The sequence below is a fragment of the Mixophyes fleayi genome, unplaced genomic scaffold, assembly GCF_038048845.1.
Source record: "Mixophyes fleayi isolate aMixFle1 unplaced genomic scaffold, aMixFle1.hap1 Scaffold_3963, whole genome shotgun sequence".
Lineage (NCBI taxonomy): Eukaryota > Metazoa > Chordata > Amphibia > Anura > Limnodynastidae > Mixophyes > Mixophyes fleayi.
The window spans coordinates 3,074-20,320 of NW_027447945.1; the positions used below are offsets into that span (position 1 = coordinate 3,074).

General features: G+C 46.8%; 1 long non-coding RNA gene across 1 annotated transcript; it reads right to left on the reverse strand.

Moving 5' to 3' along the window:
• Positions 1-706: 706 nt before the first annotated feature.
• On the reverse strand, positions 707-13,425 carry LOC142134122 (uncharacterized). The gene is made up of 3 exons (XR_012686976.1): positions 13,323-13,425; positions 3,608-3,731; positions 707-1,080 (listed from the first exon to the last, which is right to left on the reverse strand). It is a non-coding gene; the product is annotated as an uncharacterized LOC142134122 (long non-coding RNA).
• Between the last annotated feature and the right edge of the window lie 3,822 nt (positions 13,426-17,247).

The window sequence follows — 17,247 nt, forward strand, 5'->3', positions numbered from 1 at the left end:
TGTTGTTTATCACTCGGGTTAGCAAACATATATGCAGTATTTGATTTACACAGTTTTCGTGTCAGTCCATTATTGCACAGGGCTGTTATCTGAGCATGAACTCATAAGTTATAGTAATAGTTTATTACATTAATAAAGATCAAACTGTCTTTAGAAAGAAAACCAGAGGTTTTATTTAGTAATGAAATACTTAATGTACAGATACTGTATTTGTAAAATAAAATAAAGCCATATTGTTGCGATCCAGCACTCACCTGAGCCTGTGTGATGTCTGTGCAACAAAGGGTTAGTCAAAAACAACCACCTGGTCTGTTTAAAAATGATTAAATCTCTCCCTGTCTGTTCCACACACTAACGTTGCCTTACCAATTATACTGCCTCCAAGAGCTGACACTCTGGAAGCTTTTGGTTCTCTGTTTAAAACTAATCTATCACAATTTACTGTCATCATAGTTATCCTAAACCAAATGATCTCCTCTGTTCCAACTATGTAGTGTTGTAATACCAAGATAATACTGGGTACACCCTACAGTAGTTTCATGTAATTGTGCAGATCATACAATTAAATGACCGTTTGGTCAGATATTGCATCAGTGTGTACTCTGACACAATCATGTTTTATCGCACCAAAGCGGCACTTCCAGTCATTGGTAAAGTGTGTACCCAGCTTAAGTTTAACACGTGAATTCTGAAGAACACAGAAACATGAACTTAAGTGTAATTTAATATGGAAAATAAATCCACAATGCTTAAGATAAAAAAAAAACAATAACAAAATTACATACCATCTAGGTAGGTTAATTGGCTGCTGACAAATAAACTCTGTACAGCGCTGTGGAACTGGTGGCGCTATATAAATAAATGATGATGATTATATTGAACCAGTTACCGTCAAGCAGCTATTTTAGTGGCAGATAAGGCAGCAATAAATTAGAATCCGATGACACGTTCACAGTGTTACATTGTATCCATTCTATAGAATGTTGGCTGAACGTTGCAGAAGCTTCATCTCTTCTAATCTCAGAGCTTCCACTAACCAAGGTGTGGGTCACTCATCTTCAGACTCTTCAAAACGGAGATCTGAAAGGACAACACTCTGCATTAACCATTTACAAATTGTTAATTAGCACAATAACATTTCATATTCAATAAGCCTACATGTAGGGCACTATACTTTGTGCTGAAAACCACATGCAGTTACACAAGCTGAAACTATGAATCAATACCGACTTGCTGATTACCAACCAATACACACTATCACATTCATTCCTCCAGAAGAGGAGCAGCCAGGCTAGAATGTAAATGACAATGGTTTGGTAGAAGAATGACAGAGGCCAAATTCACAAAGTGCTATGATTGATGTTCTGCTCTTCATGGCTTATTTTTAAGATATATATATATATATATATATATATATATATACATATATACACACATATACATACATATACACAACCGTCTAAAAGTTAAGAAGTCCGCTATATAATAAAACTCTGCTAACAGAACAGTTTATTGATTGATAAAAGGAATGACTTTCCCAGAAATATGGCAGTGTACATTGGTCAACTTCAGCATTCAATTGTACAACCATTCAAGAAACTGTCAAATAATACAGCCCAGACACACAGCAGCAGCAATACACTAAATCCTCCTCTACAAAATATCTATTATATTTTTTTTATAGCCTAACTTCACTTTAAAAACAGGGATAGGGGTGAAATAGTAGAAGTGAGGCTCTGCCAAGGATAGAGAAAATATAAAAAGCTCTGGGCATAGAGCCGTCCGGTACATTTAAAAAAAGAACACACAGAACACATAGACAGTCGTGGCCAAAAATATTGGCACCCTTGCCGTTTGTTAATTTTTGAATAATGCACCATTCCTTCCAGAAAATTGGTAAAATTAATTTGATATCCAGATATGCAATTCTATGGTTTGCAGTGGAATAAAAGACACAAAAAAAGAAACAGTTAAAAGTCTTAGCTTATTCCACTTTTTAGAAGTAGTTAGAAATAGTTAGATTTCAAGCAGAGGATTCTCCTTCACTTTGGAAACTGAGCTCACCTCTGGCGAGTAACAGGTGCCTGCAATATAAAAATCACTCATTAAACGAGTTTTCATAGAGACTCGTTCTCCCGTTTGTGTGGCTGTGTGTACTGCAATGAGCATGAAGAAAATAAGAAGACTGAGAATTGTCTGAGGAGGTCAGACAGAAGGTTGTGGCCAATCATGGACCATCTCAAGGCCGCAAATCAATCTCCAGAGACCTTGATGTTCCTGTTTCCACTGTACGTAATGTTATTAAGAAGTTTATGGTCCAGGGCAAAGCAGACCTCCCTTGACGTAACCATAAGAGAAGACTTGATGGAAGATTGCAGAGCAGGATTGTTCAAATGGTGGAGAAAGCACCTCGATCACTTGCCAAATGGGTTCAAGCAGAACTTCAGACACAAGGTTTGACAACTCAATGAAACAGGGTTATATTGCAGAAAGCCCAGGTTGGCCTCACTGCTGAGAGAGAGCTGTACAATAGCCCGGGCGAGAGGTTGGCCAAACACACCTGAACAAGCCAATATCTTGTCCTGTGGACAGATGAGATCAAATGAGAGCTTTTCAATAAAGCACCATCCAAACGTCTTCAGAAAGCAAAGTGAAAAGACCATCTTGCCTACAGTCAAACAAGGAGGTTCAGTGTTGTTTTGGGGTGGAACTGGGTGCCATGGCAACATGAAATCTGGAGATTATAAGGGCATTTTGGAGGGCATTATTGAACCTAGTGTCAGAAAGATGGGTGCCAGATGATGGGTCTTCCAGCAGGACAAATACCCCAAACACAAAAAACCTCAGGAATGGTTCAAGACAAGACGATGGACTGTCCTGAAGTGGCCAGCGATGAGTCCAGATCTAAATCCCACTTGTGAAGAGATCTGATATCAACAGTGGGGAAACGGAATCTTTAAATCTGAGAGAACTGGAGCAGTTTGCAGAAGACGAGTTGTCCGATCTGTCAGCAGAGAGGAGCAGGATCTCACCCATGTCCATAGGAAGTGCCTGACTGCAGTTATATTTTAACAAAGGCTGTGCTCCCATATATTAAGTCTAGGGTGCCAGTCATTTTGTCAATGCCATTTATTTTCCTGCTCCGATTTAAAAGCATATGCTGTATCAAATTCAGATTTAAAAACGGTTCTGTATAACAACAGAGAGAGAATTATTATTAATTAAAAATACTGCGGTTAATTTCAACTTATGTTTAGAGGGTGCCAATATTTTCGGCCACGGCTGTATCTATTCTTATTTTCATTACAGTCAGAATTGTTGGCGTTTGCCTGAAATGACATCACTAGAGACAGCCGTCACGTCTGGAGTATCCTAACTATCCTTCCCTTCCTCTGACATCACTTCCTGTCGGGAAAAGAAAAATGGCTGCTCCCAACTGCACTGAGCGAGGCGTTTATTGTCTAGATCTATAAAGTTAGATCTCCCCATACAAAAAAATAAATAAAAAATCAGCTTAAATAGCAGTAAAGCACATGGTTAACACTTAGGGCAGCAACTTTCCAAATAGTTTTATTTTAAGCTATATTTCGACATTCCCCTGACTCACCTCCCGTAGGGCCTGGGAGGTCTGTTCTAGTAACTGAAGGCAAATCTTTCTCACCACTTCCAAGCAGTTTCGTTCATTGGACTCGGAAACAAAACTTCCCAGAAGGACTTTTTTCCAGTATTTGCTAAAATCAAAACATTGGTGGATTAGATTTGTATCAAGTAGACTGCAAAGAAATAGGAAAAATATATTGTATGCATTTCTGTTTTATTCACGTCCACTGACAAAACAGGTTCCATGACGGATAATACCGTCCTGCAGTACAGCTGTTTAATGAGAAACACATATGTTTATATGGCTCAATAATGACAATAATTGTCTTTATCCTAGAGTAGGATGACTATAAACAAGAAAACCAGATAACAAACAGGGTTATATAGGAAAATGGACCTGTCATTCTCATGTATCAATGTGGGATTTTTCCGGCGGGTTTGAAAAACCAATCAGATTCTAGTTATCATTTATTTAGCACATTCTACAAAGTGACAGCTAGAATCTGATTGGTTGCTATCGGCAACATCTCCACTTTTCAAACCCGCCGGAAAACTCTCAGCTTGAGCCATTTACCCCCAGGAATCCTATTTGGGGCCCAAGGTTTTTTTTCATGTATCAATCTGTTCACTTATATTTACAGTCTTATACTGTAAATATAATATTCTATACTGTATTGGCTGCAAAGTTATTAGTATTGCAGTATATAAAATAAGTTATTTGTATTGAAATATGTATATTGCTAAAACAATAGTAGAGTTAGTGTGCAGTTATAGCTCTGTTGTACTCTGCTTTTCCCCCTTTTTTTCTCACTAATAGTTTAGAACACCCGATGAGCCCAAATTAACAGGAACGACGGGTACAGGTTCCTAGAAGAACTCTACCTTATTTGGGACCTGAAAGGAAGTACGGAGTGAAATTTATGGTCTGAGCCAACATCCAGTCCCATGCGTGTCCTTGTTTTTTATTTAAAAGTTATAGAAGCCATAAATTCAGTATATTTGCAAGATATGATCACATAGACCCCCTATGAATGGTAGTTGGGATTTTATTGTGTTTCCAACCCACAAATTATGTACTCCTACCACACACCCAGCTTGAAGCATCAAACACTGTGGACCTGATTCATCAAGGAACTTAAAGTGAACGCAATTTGCGTTTTTTGTTGTAACTGGACGGAAATTGCGCGCAGGTACGCTAGTATTCAAGAGGGTCTCAAGAAACGTTTCTGGCTGAATAGTGGTATAAATACGCTCTATCTATACACCAATTGCCGTATGCATAGACACAGCACACTGCAGGGTACGTACAATGCATGGTCTCATCAGAACAGAATATAATATTAAATACATTAACTCCTATTAATAATATAATCCTTTATAAAAATACCTTTTTTTTCCTTCATCTTCCCCCCATGAAATACATCAGGATGGACGTTTCCACAGTTGCTCCTGATTGTAAACACATGTTCTACCATGTATACACAGCCGTCAGTGCTATTAGTGTAGTTATACAACCTAAAATACTCTTAATTATTAGTAATAAATAATAATATAACATGGATTAATCATGCCTCCTAGCTCTGGTTACGGCTGCGGGTACTTTCCTCTCAAAACAATAAAGAAATGTTTCCGGATACACAGATACACACCATACAGATGGCCACAGTTGTGGTTCTACGTGGTCATTTGATCCACTTTATTTAATCACCAACAGGTACACAGAGGAGTGTATAAGCTGGTATACACCTTAACAAGGGAGGAGGAGCCTCGCCTAGTATACACCTTAAGGGAGGAGGAGGAGCCTCGCCTAGTATACACCTTAACAAGGGAGGAGGAGGAGCCTCGCCTAGTATACACCTTAACAAGGGAGGAGGAGGAGGAGCCTCGCCTAGTATACACCTTTACAAGGGAGGAGGAACCTCGCCTAGTATACACCTTAACAAGGGAGGAGGAACCTCGCCTAGTATACACCTTAACAAGGGAGGAGGAGCCTCGCCTAGTATACACCTTAACAAGGGAGGAGGAGGAGCCTCGCCTAGTATACACCTTAACAAGGGAGGAGGAGCCTCGCCTAGTATACACCTTAAGGGAGGAGGAGGAGCCTCGCCTAGTATACACCTTAACAAGGGAGGAGGAGGAGCCTCGCCTAGTATACACCTTAACAAGGGAGGAGGAGGAGCCTCGCCTAATATACACCTTAACAAGGGAGGAGGAACCTCGCCTAGTATACACCTTAACAAGGGAGGAGGAACCTCGCCTAGTATACACCTTAACAAGGGAGGAGGAGCCTCGCCTAATATACACCTTAACAAGGGAGGAGGAACCTCGCCTAGTATACACCTTAACAAGGGAGGAGGAACCTCGCCTAGTATACACCTTAACAAGGGAGGAGGAGCCTCGCCTAGTATACACCTTAACAAGGGAGGAGGAGGAGCCTCGCCTAGTATACACCTTAACAAGGGAGGAGCCTCGCCTAGTATACACCTTAACAAGGGAGGAGCCTCGCCTAGTATACACCTTAACAAGGGAGGAGCCTCGCCTAGTATACACCTTAACAAGGGAGGAGGAGGAGCCTCGCCTAGTATACACCTTAACAAGGGAGGAGGAGGAGCCTCGCCTAGTATACACCTTAACAAGGGAGGAGGAGGAGGAGACTCGCCTAGTATACACCTTAACAAGGGAGGAGGAGGAGGAACCTCGCCTAGTATACACCTTAACAAGGGAGGAGGAACCTCGCCTAGTATACACCTTAACAAGGGAGGAGGAACCTCGCCTAGTATACACCTTAACAAGGGAGGAGGAGCCTCGCCTAGTATACACCTTAACAAGTGAGGAGGAGGAGCCTCGCCTAGTATACACCTTAACAAGTGAGGAGGAGGAGCCTCGTCTAGTATACACCTTAACAAGTGAGGAGGAGGAGCCTCGTCTAGTATACACCTTAACAAGTGAGGAGGAGGAGCCTCGCCTAGTATACACCTTAACAAGTGAGGAGGAGGAGCCTCGCCTAGTATACACCTTAACAAGTGAGGAGGAGGAGCCTCGCCTAGTATACACCTTAACAAGGGAGGAGGAGGAGCCTCGCCTAGTCCACACCTTAACAAGGGAGGAGGAGGAGCCTCGCCTAGTCCACACCTTAACAAGGGAGGAGGAGGAGCCTCGCCTAGTCCACACCTTAACAAGGGAGGAGGAGGAGCCTCGCCTAGTCCACACCTTAACAAGGGAGAAGGAGGAGCCTCGCCTGGTATACACCTCAACAAGGGAGGAGGAGGAGCCTCGCCTGGTATACACCTCAACAAGGGAGGAGGAGGAGCCTCGCCTAGTATACACCTTAACAAGGGAGGAGGAGGAGCCTCGTCTAGTCCACACCTAACAAGGGAGGAGCCTCGCCTAGTCCACACCTCAACAAGGGAGGAGGAGGAGCCTCGCCTAGTATACACCTCAACAAGGGAGGAGGAGGAGCCTCGCCTAGTATACACCTCAACAAGGGAGGAGGAGGAGCCTCGCCTAGTATACACCTCAACAAGGGAGGAGGAGGAGCCTCGCCTAGTATACACCTTAACAAGGGAGGAGGAGCCTCGCCTAGTATACACCTTAACAAGGGAGGAGGAGCCTCGTCTAGTATACACCTTAACAAGGGAGGAGAAGGAGCCTCGTCTAGTATACACCTTAACAAGGGAGGAGGAGGAGCCTCGCCTAGTATACACCTCAACAAGGGAGGAGGAGGAGCCTCGTCTAGTCCACACCTCAACAAGGGAGGAGGAGGAGCCTCGCCTAGTATACACCTCAACAAGGGAGGAGGAGGAGCCTCGCCTAGTATACACCTCAACAAGGGAGGAGGAGGAGCCTCGCCTAGTATACACCTCAACAAGGGAGGAGGAGGAGCCTCGCCTAGTATACACCTTAACAAGGGAGGAGGAGGAGCCTCGCCTAGTATACACCTTAACAAGGGAGGAGGAGGAGGAGCCTCGCCTAGTATACACCTTAACAAGGGAGGAGGAACCTCGCCTAGTATACACCTTAACAAGGGAGGAGGAACCTCGCCTAGTATACACCTTAACAAGGGAGGAGGAGCCTCGCCTAGTATACACCTTAACAAGGGAGGAGGAGGAGCCTCGCCTAGTATACACCTTAACAAGGGAGGAGCCTCGCCTAGTATACACCTTAACAAGGGAGGAGCCTCGCCTAGTATACACCTTAACAAGGGAGGAGCCTCGCCTAGTATACACCTTAACAAGGGAGGAGCCTCGCCTAGTATACACCTTAACAAGGGAGGAGGAGGAGCCTCGCCTAGTATACACCTTAACAAGGGAGGAGGAGGAGCCTCGCCTAGTATACACCTTAACAAGGGAGGAGGAGGAGCCTCGCCTAGTATACCCCTTAACAAGGGAGGAGGAGGAGGAACCTCGCCTAGTATACACCTTAACAAGGGAGGAGGAGGAGGAACCTCGCCTAGTATACACCTTAACAAGGGAGGAGGAACCTCGCCTAGTATACACCTTAACAAGGGAGGAGGAGCCTCGCCTAGTATACACCTTAACAAGGGAGGAGGAGCCTCGCCTAGTATACACCTTAACAAGTGAGGAGGAGGAGCCTCGCCTAGTATACACCTTAACAAGTGAGGAGGAGCCTCGCCTAGTATACACCTTAACAAGTGAGGAGGAGGAGCCTCGCCTAGTATACACCTTAACAAGTGAGGAGGAGGAGCCTCGTCTAGTATACACCTTAACAAGTGAGGAGGAGCCTCGCCTAGTATACACCTTAACAAGTGAGGAGGAGGAGCCTCGCCTAGTATACACCTTAACAAGTGAGGAGGAGCCTCGCCTAGTATACACCTTAACAAGGGAGGAGGAGGAGCCTTGCCTAGTATACACCTTAACAAGGGAGGAGGAGCCTCACCTAGTCCACACCTTAACAAGGGAGGAGGAGGAGCCTCGCCTAGTCCACACCTTAACAAGGGAGGAGGAGGAGCCTCGCCTAGTCCACACCTTAACAAGGGAGGAGGAGGAGCCTCGCCTAGTCCACACCTTAACAAGGGAGGAGGAGGAGCCTCGCCTAGTCCACACCTTAACAAGGGAGAAGGAGGAGCCTCGCCTGGTATACACCTCAACAAGGGAGGAGGAGGAGCCTCGCCTAGTATACACCTTAACAAGGGAGGAGGAGGAGCCTCGTCTAGTCCACACCTAACAAGGGAGGAGCCTCGCCTAGTCCACACCTCAACAAGGGAGGAGGAGGAGCCTCGCCTAGTCCACACCTCAACAAGGGAGGAGGAGGAGCCTCGCCTAGTATACACCTCAACAAGGGAGGAGGAGGAGCCTCGCCTAGTATACACCTTAACAAGGGAGAAGGAGGAGCCTCGCCTGGTATACACCTCAACAAGGGAGGAGGAGGAGCCTCGCCTAGTATACACCTTAACAAGGGAGGAGGAGGAGCCTCGTCTAGTCCACACCTAACAAGGGAGGAGCCTCGCCTAGTCCACACCTCAACAAGGGAGGAGGAGGAGCCTCGCCTAGTATACACCTCAACAAGGGAGGAGGAGGAGCCTCGCCTAGTATACACCTCAACAAGGGAGGAGGAGGAGCCTCGCCTAGTATACACCTTAACAAGGGAGGAGGAGCCTCGCCTAGTCCACACCTTAACAAGGGAGAAGGAGGAGCCTCGCCTGGTATACACCTCAACAAGGGAGGAGGAGGAGCCTCGCCTAGTATACACCTTAACAAGGGAGGAGGAGGAGCCTCGTCTAGTCCACACCTAACAAGGGAGGAGCCTCGCCTAGTCCACACCTCAACAAGGGAGGAGGAGGAGCCTCGCCTAGTCCACACCTCAACAAGGGAGGAGGAGGAGCCTCGCCTAGTATACACCTCAACAAGGGAGGAGGAGGAGCCTCGCCTAGTATACACCTTAACAAGGGAGAAGGAGGAGCCTCGCCTGGTATACACCTCAACAAGGGAGGAGGAGGAGCCTCGCCTAGTATACACCTTAACAAGGGAGGAGGAGGAGCCTCGTCTAGTCCACACCTAACAAGGGAGGAGCCTCGCCTAGTCCACACCTCAACAAGGGAGGAGGAGGAGCCTCGCCTAGTATACACCTCAACAAGGGAGGAGGAGGAGCCTCGCCTAGTATACACCTCAACAAGGGAGGAGGAGGAGCCTCGCCTAGTATACACCTTAACAAGGGAGGAGGAGCCTCGCCTAGTATACACCTTAACAAGGGAGGAGCCTCGCCTAGTATACACCTTAACAAGGGAGGAGAAGGAGCCTCGCCTAGTATACACCTCAACAAGGGAGGAGGAGCCTCGTCTAGTCCACACCTTAACAAGGGAGGAGCCTCGTCTAGTCCACACCTCAACAAGGGAGGAGGAGGAGCCTCGCCTAGTATACACCTCAACAAGGGAGGAGGAGGAGCCTCGCCTAGTATACACCTCAACAAGGGAGGAGGAGGAGCCTCGCCTAGTATACACCTTAACAAGGGAGGAGGAGCCTCGCCTAGTATACACCTTAACAAGGGAGGAGGAGCCTCGCCTAGTATACACCTTAACAAGGGAGGAGGAGCCTCGCCTAGTATACACCTTAACAAGGGAGGAGAAGGAGCCTCGCCTAGTATACACCTCAACAAGGGAGGAGAAGGAGCCTCGCCTAGTATACACCTCAACAAGGGAGGAGGAGGAGCCTCGCCTATTATACACCTCAACAAGGAAGGAGGAGGAGCCCCGCCTAGTATACACCTCAACAAGGGAGGAGGAGGAGCCTCGCCTAGTATACACCTCAACAAGGGAGGAGGAGGAGCCTCGCCTAGTATACACCTTAACAAGGGAGGAGGAGCCTCGCCTAGTATACACCTCAACAAGGGAGGAGGAGGAGCCTCGCCTAGTATACACCTTAACAAGGGAGGAGGAGCCTCGCCTAGTATACACCTCAACAAGGGAGGAGGAGGAGCCTCGCCAAGTATACACCTTAACAAGAGAGGAGGAGGAAGAGCCTCGCCTAGTATACACCTTAACAAGAGAGGAGGAGGAGGAGCCTCGTCTAGTCCACACCTTAACAAGGGAGGAGGAGGAGCCTCGTCTAGTGCACACCTTAACAAGGGAGGAGGAGGAGCCTCGTCTAGTGCACACCTTAACAAGGGAGGAGGAGGAGCCTCGTCTAGTCGACACCTTAACAAGGGAGGAGGAGGAGCCTCGCCTAGTATACTCCTTAACAAAAGAGGAGGAGGAGCCTCGCCTAGTATACACCTCAACAAGGGAGGAGGAGGAGCCTCGCCTAGTATACACCTTAACAAGGGAGGAGGAGCCTCGCCTAGTATACACCTTAACAAGGGAGGAGAAGGAGCCTCGCCTAGTATACACCTCAACAAGGGAGGAGAAGGAGCCTCGCCTAGTATACACCTCAACAAGGGAGGAGGAGGAGCCTCGCCTATTATACACCTCAACAAGGGAGGAGGAGGAGCCCCGCCTAGTATACACCTCAACAAGGGAGGAGGAGGAGCCTCGCCTATTATACACCTTAACAAGGGAGGAGGAGCCTCGCCTAGTATACACCTTAACAAGGGAGAAAAGGAGCCTCGCCTAGTATACACCTCAACAAGGGAGGAGAAGGAGCCTCGCCTAGTATACACCTCAACAAGGGAGGAGAAGGAGCCTCGCCTAGTATACACCTCAACAAGGGAGGAGGAGGAGCCTCGCCTATTATACACCTCAACAAGGGAGGAGGAGGAGCCCCGCCTAGTATACACCTCAACAAGGGAGGAGGAGGAGCCTCGCCTATTATACACCTTAACAAGGGAGGAGGAGCCTCGCCTAGTATACACCTTAACAAGGGAGAAAAGGAGCCTCGCCTAGTATACACCTCAACAAGGGAGGAGAAGGAGCCTCGCCTAGTATACACCTCAACAAGGGAGGAGGAGCCTTGCCTATTATACACCTCAACAAGGGAGGAGGAGCCCCGCCTAGTATACACCTCAACAAGGGAGGAGGAGGAGCCTCGCCTAGTATACACCTTAACAAGGGAGGAGGAGCCTCGCCTAGTATACACCTCAACAAGGGAGGAGGAGGAGCCTCGCCTAGTATACACCTCAACAAGGGAGGAGGAGGAGCCTCGCCTATTATACACCTTAACAAGGGAGGAGGAGCCTCGCCTAGTATACACCTTAACAAGGGAGAAAAGGAGCCTCGCCTAGTATACACCTCAACAAGGGAGGAGAAGGAGCCTCGCCTAGTATACACCTCAACAAGGGAGGAGGAGGAGCCTCGCCTAGTATACACCTCAACAAGGGAGGAGGAGCCTTGCCTATTATACACCTCAACAAGGGAGGAGGAGCCCCGCCTAGTATACACCTCAACAAGGGAGGAGGAGGAGCCTCGCCTAGTATACACCTTAACAAGGGGGGAGGAGGAGCCTCGCCTAGTATACACCTCAACAAGGGAGGAGGAGCCTTGCCTATTATACACCTCAACAAGGGAGGAGGAGCCCCGCCTAGTATACACCTCAACAAGGGAGGAGGAGGAGCCTCGCCTAGTATACACCTTAACAAGGGAGGAGGAGCCTCGCCTAGTATACACCTCAACAAGGGAGGAGGAGGAGCCTCGCCTAGTATACACCTTAACAAGGGAGGAGGAGCCTCGCCTAGTATACACCTCAACAAGGGAGGAGGAGGAGCCTCGCCTAGTATACACCTCAACAAGGGAGGAGGAGGAGCCTCGCCAAGTATACACCTTAACAAGAGAGGAGGAGGAAGAGCCTCGCCTAGTATACACCTTAACAAGAGAGGAGGAGGAGGAGGAGCCTCGTCTAGTCCACACCTTAACAAGGGAGGAGGAGGAGCCTCGTCTAGTGCACACCTTAACAAGGGAGGAGGATGAGCCTCGTCTAGTGCACACCTTAACAAGGGAGGAGGAGGAGCCTCGTCTAGTCCACATCTTAACAAGAGAGGAGGAGGAGCCTCGCCTAGTCGACACCTTAACAAGGGAGGAGGAGGAGCCTCGCCTAGTATACTCCTTAACAAGAGAGGAGGAGGAACCTCGTCTAGTCTACACCTTAACAAGAGAGGAGGAGTCTTGTCTAGTATACACCTTTACAAGGGAGGAGGAGCCTCATCTAGTATACACCTTAACAAGAGAGGAGGAGGAGGAGCCTCATCTAGTATACACCTTAACAAGGGAGGAGGAGGAGGAGCCTCATCTAGTATACACCTTAACAAGGGAGGAGGAGTCTTGTTTAGTATATACCTTTACAAGGGAGGAGGAGCCTCATCTAGTATACACCTTAACAAGGAGGAGCCTCCCCACACGCGTTTCTCTTGTTCTGTTTACCTGTCTGTGTTGAAATGAAGATCAAATGATCACACAGGATTCACCTGTAGCCGTCTGTATGGTGTGTAGCCCCACAAGCTTCTGTTGACCCGTGTGCATTAATGACAGCCAGGGAGCCACGGATTTTGGAGCACACACTAACCTTTAAAATAAGGGATTGGGGATGTACACTGTGATACAATATAAAGGTAGTTTTATATCAGGAAGTGCCTGGAGTAATCCTATTCTTTTTCTGCTGCTATAGATAAAACACATGGGCCTCAGTACAAGGCACCACCCTAAGGAAGTGTCTATGTACAGTATATGTAAGCTATCGTGGGTCTTACAGTTGGACAAATACAACTTTACCACCAAACCTACAAATAAATCATTGTATTATATTCAGAAATAAAGATTCCCAGAAGGAACAAACACATACAATTCCTCGGCTCCAAGGCACAGTAGTTTGAGAGCGGTCAGGAGTCTCCAGGAGGGTCCCATCCTGTCCGAACGTCAGATTCCTGGGGAGACACAGAAATGAGGGCTAGTAATGTAACCTGTGCTGTACACACTGTTATGTTACTGATTGCTGACAACCTGCTGCTGTAAGAGCTCACCTGTCACCTACATGCAGTGGATGCAGGCATTGCGCAGACTAGGAATATTAGCTCCGCCCAAATGGCTGCCTCCACTGTGTCACTACTTCCTAGTGAATCGTTAGGCTGCATTCTCATGACTATTGTTTCAGTCTGTAAAATGGCTGCCTCCGCTGTGTAGGTGATGGGTACATTCTGTACGTTTTACTAAATAGACTGAGCTCCTGGAAGACAAATACGAACTATTGTGATTTTATTATAAGCAATCTGTGCTCATACTTACACATTCACAGTGTTTACTGCCCAATGCTCCGATTGGTTACGGGAAGGTTAAGCCCTTTAAATGTCCTAATGCTCTGATTGGTTACAGGAAGGTTAAGCCCTTTAAATGTCCTAATGCTCTGATTGGTTACAGGAAGGTTAAGCCCTTTAAATGTCCTAATGCTCCGATTGGTTACAGGAAGGTTAAGCCCTTTAAATGTCCTAATGCTCTGATTGGTTACAGGAAGGTTAAGCCCTTTAAATGTCCTAATGCTATGATTGGTTACAGGTTTGTCTAGTCCTGTGAATGTTCTACAACTATGATTGGTGTGACAAAACGAGTATGATATGTGAATTATAGCAAATACTTTGTATAGCCCTTCTTTTGTTTCCCCAGCCCATCAGACTACAACTGCATTGTCCAATTACATGTGGTTAAGGGGACATTGTAATTCAATTTAAATATGTATATTTTGTATTATATATTGATGACTTGAAGTAATGTTATTCATTGTCCTTAAACTGAAGCCAGGAGGGTTATGGGTAAAGATCAGGTGGTGTCTAGGATACAGGTGAGAGGGCTTGAGCTGCATTCATTCTCCCCCCTCCTTCCTCTACAGGAAGCATGGAACAGCTGGGGACCCTGTGACATCACAAAGTAGTGTAAGGGGTTAATTTTAGGAGGGGCTCACTGCTACCTTATCCTTGGAAGTAGGGGAAGCCAATTAAGCATCAATTGTTCTCCTTAGGACTAGTCCAGACGTTCTGTCTGCATCCCAGCAGGGGGCTTCTGTGAAAGGACATCTCATCTCCACTGCCCTGTCCAAACCCCCTAGTCCTGCACTGGCCAATGGGGAAGTAGAATAGATGCAGGGGTTTGTCCAGGGAGGGGAAAGACTGTGGAAATTAGACCTGTGATATATAAGGAACAACTCCAGGGGGGAGGGGTGGTCATGCTTGGATTTCATTCAGGAAGGTGCAAGATGGAGTTTTGAATTGTCGTTTTCTAACTCAAGTCTATATATGCAGCTGAGAGGGATCCATGGGTCATGAAGTCTGGACAGCAGGTGACTATATCTCCTTAAGTTATTGGGGTAAGGGACAGATGATGTGGTAAATCTGACTGGCATTTATTTACTGTGTGTATATAATATTCTAGTGTTGTTTGTATAACAATAAATATACTGTTGTATTTTTATAACTGCATTTTGCCTGAGTGACCATACGAATCCTAGAAGGTACTGGGTAGCACTGGGCCAGATAAACCCGGTATCTTCACATTTTTGGTGGCAAGCAGTGGGGTCACTCAGTCCCAGGTCCTATCTGGGTAGAGCTGCAGGGGAACTGTATCGTGATACATTCCAGGGCTCTGCAAAGCAGTTAGCACTAGAAACCAGTTACCACATTATCCTGAACTTACTCCTAAAGGCTTTAAGGTAGAAAGTGTCACGAAAAGCGTTGTGGGCTTTAGGCGAGGGAAGATGCCGTCTAAGTGCCGATTTGATAAGGGGAAGCGCACCCCGCCAGAGGAGAGCGGAAGATGGAACCGTGTCTCAAAGAGAGGAAATCACAGTGAGGTGATCCCTGGAAGTAAAATGGGTGTGAGCTCTAGGAACAAGAGAGCAGATCACAGCCCAGTGTTGAAAAAGTTCCCAAAGGAAGGGATGAAGCAGTCCAGTACAACCAGGAGAAAGGTGTACTGGGATGAAGGACTGTGGGAGTGTCTGCAGGATGGGGATATGGATGTGTTGCACCACCCCACCACAATGCAGCACATTTTGGATTATTGGGATGAGGAGTGCCCAAAGATTATTATGTGGGAAGGAGCCAGTCTACAGGAGAAATTGGAGAACCTGTTGGATGTGTTCCTAATGTTGAAAGAGGAGGCAAGTGCCTGTAATTTTCAGGATGAACCAGCATGGGATGATTTTACACATGAAGTTATTTGTACTATGCAGAATCTGGCCAAGGGAGAATCCAGATACAACAATAATCAGCAGTACAAACAAGACGTAAATGGACTATTACAGCACAGGGACATGCCTGATGAATCCCCTGCAAATGTATTAATAGAATCTGTCCCATTAGCAGATTCTACAGATCCACTAGAGACAATGAGTATGGAGGAGCTGATAGTGGAATGCCAGATCCGGGGTGTACCTTACCTGTACAGCACACACATGGATATCCTGAAACGTTTGTTAAAAGATCAGGAGAATCCCGTCAATGCCTTTAGTGTTTATAGAAAATGGATGCTCACTTTAGGTCCCCACATACCTCTCTGGGAACAAATGCAATGTCTGCAACAGAGTTTTGAAGAAGCAGAGGATGAGGTATGGCGGCAAGGATTTACGGACACTGAAATGTGGCAGGATCAGTGTTATCGAGTGAATACTGAAAAATGCCAATTGGAATATCTTTTATCACACTCTAAAAAGATGGCTGCTCAGTCTGTTAATCAGGGGGAGGTCCATCCCAGTGGATTAAATACAGTTGCCCAAGCTACTATCTTGGGGGAGACTGGAGAAGAACTGCTTGGTGAGGATGTTGTACCTCCGACTACTCAGAAAGGATTAGGAGAAATTCTCCCATTTGGTGACTTGGATGGAAAAGAGCTACCAAGTAAGTACCATGTAGTAGCATCTTCTGATAATTTGCCAGTGTTATTGGAACCTGAGACTGTGTCTGAGTTAGAACAGAATTACAGAAAAGACCAGTTATCCATCCCTGTTGTGCCTGAAAAGAATTTGTTTAATGAAGTAACGCAGGATACCGCATGTGTGCTCTCCGGGGCAAGTGATGTACAGCTTTACCCAATTGTGACAGAAGAGAATCATAAACTTGCGCAACATATGATCTCAGCAGAAATCATGTTTACAGACTGTAGGACAGAATTAATGGGAGAGGATAAAGGAATTGTCATGTCAGAGGCCACTACCATGGGGCCCTGGGAAAATTACACTTATGCCTTCCCCTATGCAGAATTGGCAGATGAGGAGATGTTGACTGAGTGGGTGTCTGAGAGGGCACCAGTACAGCAAGATTCACCAGCCCCACCAGCTTTGATGCATCGCACTCCGGCTCCAAATCTGGGAATCCAGGACCCAATACCAGAGGCCTGCACTGGACCATCCACTTTGCTTTGCTGCCAGGAGGACAAGTCTGTGTCCAATGAGGATTCACACTACCCCGATGCGCCAGAGGCGAGGGAAGTAGTGCAACAGTTGGATGTGGTAGCAGGGGAGGGGAGATGCACACAAACATACTTACAGGGGCACCCACATGTGGTTTGGGAGGGGGACAGAGGATTCCCCATAGGCAAAGAATTAATGGAGCCCCCACGCTTGCCTGCCACTGGGCAGTTGTCCCTTGAGTGTTTGGGGGAGGGGGGATTGGATCTTTGCCAGAAACAAACGGACAAGGAGCCAGAAAGTTTGCCTGCCACTTGGCAGTTTTCACTTGAATATGTGGGGGAGGGGAGCATGGTCTCCAGAAACAGAGGACAGA